Source organism: Quercus lobata, chromosome 5 (assembly GCF_001633185.2).
Source record: "Quercus lobata isolate SW786 chromosome 5, ValleyOak3.0 Primary Assembly, whole genome shotgun sequence".
Classification (NCBI taxonomy): Eukaryota; Viridiplantae; Streptophyta; class Magnoliopsida; order Fagales; family Fagaceae; genus Quercus; species Quercus lobata.
The window spans coordinates 54,996,563-55,002,572 of record NC_044908.1 but is presented as its reverse complement, the minus strand read 5'-3'; positions in this window follow the sequence as shown (position 1 = coordinate 55,002,572).

The window sequence follows — 6,010 nt, the reverse complement described above, 5'->3', positions numbered from 1 at the left end:
ATATATATACCGTACTTGAAAAGTTCTAATCTTAACTAGGATGATCATGATCTATTTATTCCAAATTTGGAGATTCAAAACATGAACACATGGTCCTTTTCTAACTGTGCACATGCAGCATCGGTCTAATTGGGTAGGGTTATACATGCTGAGCTAGACATTTAGACATTATCTCATGCTCAAACTAAAAATAAAAGCTTTTGAGAAAATTCAAACATAGCCAAAAACCCAACTAGTTGTTTTATTGCATGCTTTGTCAGCATGGTTATCTCAACACACACACCGCACCCATATTCTCTCCAATCACAAATAGAACAATTGAACCAAGTCAACCAGTTACACTATAGAATTAAGCAAAATACACAAACACTCACTCACGAGAACAAAATGCACAATACATATATTGACATTCATACCATTATTACGTAGGGAATCTTTTTTTTTTCTTCTATATTTTTAGTTAAACAGGTTAAAGCAAGCTTTAATTATTGCATGTTTTTTGCTATTAGTGTGCCTAATCCCATGCTTTAAGAAAACATCCTAATTAAGAGCAGCCAACCATAAAAAGTGAAAAGCATAATTATGTATCAAATTAAGCTAGCTGCATGCAGGCTCCCTAGGAGCATATCAAATTAGCTTTTCACTAATTCACTCAGCTTAATTTCCTTGATAATGTTAATTAGGAGTCAGAAGAAAAGTTGGGTGCGCGTTATTACCATTATTTAACTTTCCAAAATCTTTCTTAGTGACCTAATTTTTTTTATTTTTTATTTTGTACTATAGTACAATATATGTGTGTATCCATTTATTCAGAAAACATCGATAGGGATGAGTCTAAAATAAAATGGTTTATAGAAACCCTAGCTAGGTTAGTCAAGCCAAAAAAACAAAAAAACAAAAAACAGAAAAAGTTTGGTTAAATATGATGTTCTAAGTTTTTCTAAAGTTTAAAACTGCTTTATTCCCACACTAAATTATTGAATTCTCAAATTTACCTGACTCAATATTGGTCATTTCTTTTATATTAGAAGATCAATATCCAGCCCGATTATTTCAATACTTTTGTGGTTGTGAACAAATACAAAATTCAATAAAGTTAGGTGATTTAGAGCATATCACATCACTATGTAGGGATTTTTTATCGGAGCTGATCGATCGATCAACCACTACATTATTACAAATTTCAAATCACTATATTAATTATTAAACATGCATGATAAAATAGAGGACTTAATTTTGGTCAAAATGTTTCAAAAAATGTTTGGATACTACGTACTTGAGCGCATACAAAATTGGAAGCTAGTGAGAATTGACACCTTTAAGTTTAGAAATATGGAAAAAATGAGCAGGTTTTCACAAATCCAAAACCATGTGCTAATGCGTGCACGTCTCAAATTAGATGTGATCCAAATTAGTCGAGTTTTGCGGCGCATAATAATAAATTCATAATCTACAATACTTATAGTTTATTTTATGAACAATTTCAAAGCCACAGTCGAACTTATGTGTTATATGTGCAGATAAATAATCCTAATTCTATATATAAGATCAAGAAGAAGCTAAAAACCAAGATTTGCCTTTGTATTCAAAAGTGGAACAACATGGATTTTAAAGAACAAAACAACACAAAATCAGTAATAGAAGTTTGGATCAGTACTGTGTGGAGCCCATTTGTTAATCATGTTAGTAAGCAGTGTATAAACATGAATAATTAATGACAAAGATAGGTTGAAAGGAGGGCCACTAATCATCATTATTAGCAATATAAAAAGGGGTTTTAGTCATTAACAATGTCCCTTCTCAAACAGGTACACCTTGAGAGAGCATACAATGTTAGAGAGAGAGACACACACACAGACATAGAATCAAACAAGTTGACCAGATGTTTCTGTTTTTCCCTTTTGCTTTGCCCTATTTTTCAAAGGTATTTGTTGGGGGCATTGCAAAGCAAGAAAGCAAGCCAGCAGTGCTTAGATCTTGTCCTTGGTCATGTTCTGGGTGACATATGTACATATATAGAGTTTCCAACCAAAAAAAATAAAGAAAAAAAGAAAAACCCACACCAACATAGTTTGCAAAAGTTCATTTTTTTACTAATTTTTAGTTGTTATGTTTGCTTCCTGACCACCCTCTCTAATCATTTGTATATCATCTGGGTTAGTGAAAAAGAACCTACAAAACTCCACTAACCATATTATGTTCCTTGTCAAATCTCTACCATAATGTCCTTAACCCAATTCCTTTTCAACTCTCTCTCTCTCTCATGTGGTCCATGGGCATTGCAAGATTCAGGGTAATTCTAATTGACAATGTGAGAAACCCCAATAGGCTAGGCAATTGTATATACATATAGGTTCAATTTACCTGTAAAAATGGTACATGATTAGGTAAACTTCAACCATAATCAACTACCATTGCGCATGACTATAAAGTATATTATACATTGAAAAGAACGACCCAAAAAACAAAAAACAAGTTAAAAGTAATCACTACTCGAACCAAGATTGATGGCCCAAAAATGATCTGATAAACCCATACTTCTGGGGATAATTGATTTCTGCATGCAACTGATGCAAGTTCCATTAAAATTTAGGTAGATTTCCCAATGATATATTAGAATATTTGAAGTTCAAGAAAGAATCTATCTATGCATTATGATCGAGAGTTGGGTCCACTTCCAAAGCACGTCAATATAGGTCTACAACTGTAGATATATTTTAATAATCTTAGGCATTTATTTTTTGTTATCATATTTTTTATTCTTATATAGGGAATAATGAGCATTGAAAATTTATTATATAATTTTAATATTTTACACATAGGATAATGTTTACATATGTATATATATTTATTTATTTATTTATTTATATAAACAGCTAGCTTTGTTTTTTTTTGCTGAATAAAAATAATAAAATTTTCAATGTAGACTCATCAATCACACGTTATGTGACGTCAATGGATAATATCACGTTTATCATTGGAATCTTGATGGGGCTAACTATAATCGTGTACACAACACATTCATTGAAGCACTATTACTCAAACCACTTAACTTCAATCAAGTATTATATAAAGCGATATGAAAACTCTTACAACTAGATCACGTCTCTACAATGGTATAAAGAGCTAGCGGCTTTTATGATCTTGCAAAGGCATCACTTAGATAGTGTAGGCCAGAGGGGAATAAATTAAGGTAGACGGGAGAGGAAGAAATACCTCTGGACTACTTTGTTATATTATAGTATTTAATATGGTCCGGAAGTCACTGAGGGCCAAAAAGAAAATCTGGGCTATAATTTTCAAAAAGGCAAAATCTGCTAAGATAAGGAAAATCCTACTTAACGCCAAAATCTTGCTCTAATTTAATTCTTGTATACGATTCTTTAAGACTTTTGCTGCGAAATTTCAAGGTATCAAAATCAAAACTCCTAATAATTGATTTTTAAAAAGAAAATTACTTTTTTATTGGTCTGCCTTTAAAGTTAAACTTCAGTTTACCGTGTAATAATGAGAGAGAGATTATTCACTTACAGTCAACGTAGACTTCTTTAATCTTGTAGAAATATAAAATAAAACAAAATTACAGCTCTTGCTCCATAGTTACTGAAAATTATTACAAGGATAAGATATCCAACATTTTGTAGGCAAATTAAATCACAACTTTGAAGCTACAAACTCCACTATATATATTTGAAACTTTTAGTTCCTTTTGTCAAGGTAATTAAATCGTCATTTGTGAATAAACTGTGAAGGATTAAAATTAAGAAATTAATTTCAAACATGTGGTTATGATCTGAATAAGTTTCCAAAAAAAGAAGAAATTCTTAAACTTTTTCTTTTCAAATAATCTGCTAAAATTTATGACTTGGATATACTATGCAAACAATCTATATGAGATATTGCCTTAAATTTCGTAACTTTAGTGTGACTAAAATGATTGCAAAATGCTCAAATAAATTGGATGGAGCCATCAAGACACCATTGGGTTGTTGCAAATTGCAAGTAACTAAACAATCTCTGTCACTTTACAGAGACACAAAACTTGACCAAATTATCACAGAGTAGTACAAGTTGTCGGTGAACAAGATGAATTCAAAGAGTTACTAGTGTTGAGCATTGAAGTTCAACGAGTTCCTAAATTTTTAACCTACTTTAAGTATTTATGAAGTGCCCACATGCATCTTAAATGAAGAACTTAAAAAGCTAGTATTTATAGCCCACTACTTTCTTGAGTCTCATTTAAGCTTGCAAGAAGTCATCGTTTCCCACGTACTTTTGCGGTTTTGCCTATCTGTTAGGCACTCACACTAGCTGCCTTGCATATTGGCCACACAAAAAATCACTCTTTTGTGGCACGTTTTGTCACAACTTCAATGCGGCATATTGTAAATGATGAAAAAAAGAAGAAAAAGTAATGGATTTATGTGAAAGTAACAAACAGTCCGTCATAATCTACTCCATAAGATCATTGTAGAAAAGAGTATGGTAGATGTTGTGGTCTCAGAATTACTCCCGAGCCCATCTCATCTCATATACAGTTATATAATACTGTTGTTTATCATTGTTCAAGGCTTTTTTCGGATATTATATATTGACTTCAAAGCCTGAATCTACAACAGATAGAACCAGGCCTTTCTAGGACACGGGTCCAACTTACTACACAAATACCGAAAAGGCCCATAAACCTAACCCAAACAATGAATAAGATGGGGCTTCCATAAGGCCACCCTATTCAGAAATCAATACACCAAAGGCTTAATTTCAGATATAGTCCATTTATAAGCCATGCTCGGAATTTAAATTTTATACTACATAATAGAGTTATCATATATGTTGTAGTTGAACAAAATGGAAGCCATCTCCCTTTTATTTTATTTTTTTTTATTTTTTTTTTAAAATATCAATTTGTTCAATTTTTTTTTTTCCTTCTTAATGTCATGTGATGCTATAAATGCATTAAGTTACTAATATGGTCCTCCAACTATAGTGCAAAGTTCAATTAGGCTTAGGCTATAGTTTCTTTGAGTGAAACTCTATTGCCAAAGTTCCAAAAAGTTTGAAAAATATTACTTCAATTAAAATTCTACTACCAAAAGTGTTTAGAAATGTAAAAGAATTTTCATTTTTTTTAATAGTTTGCCATAATTTTTTTGTATTAAAAATAAAAGCTAAGTCATACACGACGTGCTTACACTACGTGACTTATCGTAAGTATTACAGGTTTTATGACTTAAAATAAAAAAATTAAAAAAAAATTCAATTGTCATTCCAAGATGTGTAAAACGAGTTTCATTACTTAAAACCACCCAATTCAATAGCATAGGAAAACCTCCCCTTGTGGCTAAAACCAAGTTAACTTAGCATAAACTGTGTTTGTAAGCCAAGGATAAAAGTGTAACAAGCTCTTGAACCAATATAGTTTACTGCTCATGATGACAAAGGTTTCTGATTATCTATCAGCATAAGTAACATGTCTTCTTAACAAAGGATCATTAACCACCATAAAAGAGCAAGAACTTAGATAAGGATGGGACAATCACTTCTCCTCCTAACCATCCTTTCAGCAAATCCCAAAACATACATTCATCAAGAAAGTATTTGTATCTATTTCTTGTCCCTTCCTAACTCACTCTCTCTTGTGCCTCATTTCTTAATTTCAATTTACTAACTCCAACTTATGGCTGGACACATTAATTTGAAAATTTTGAATATGTTATTAGTTTGGGCTTGCTACAGATGTTAAGTTGGTTTTGCCAAATATGTTAATTAAGCTTTGTGGTTCACAGTTTTGACCTTGCTAAAAGCAAGTCAGTGTACTCCATCACTTCTTCCTGTGTCTTGTGTGTAGGTTGGGCTCGAAGTGCACAAGTAGTAGCTAACATGAGATCTATTGGCAAGAGTTTTAGGCTTCACTCCTAAAAGAATCTGAGTTCAAAGACCATTGAACAACCACTTGACCCGTGACAACATAAAGAAAAAGGACCTCCCAAGTTCTCTCGGCATCGTATCA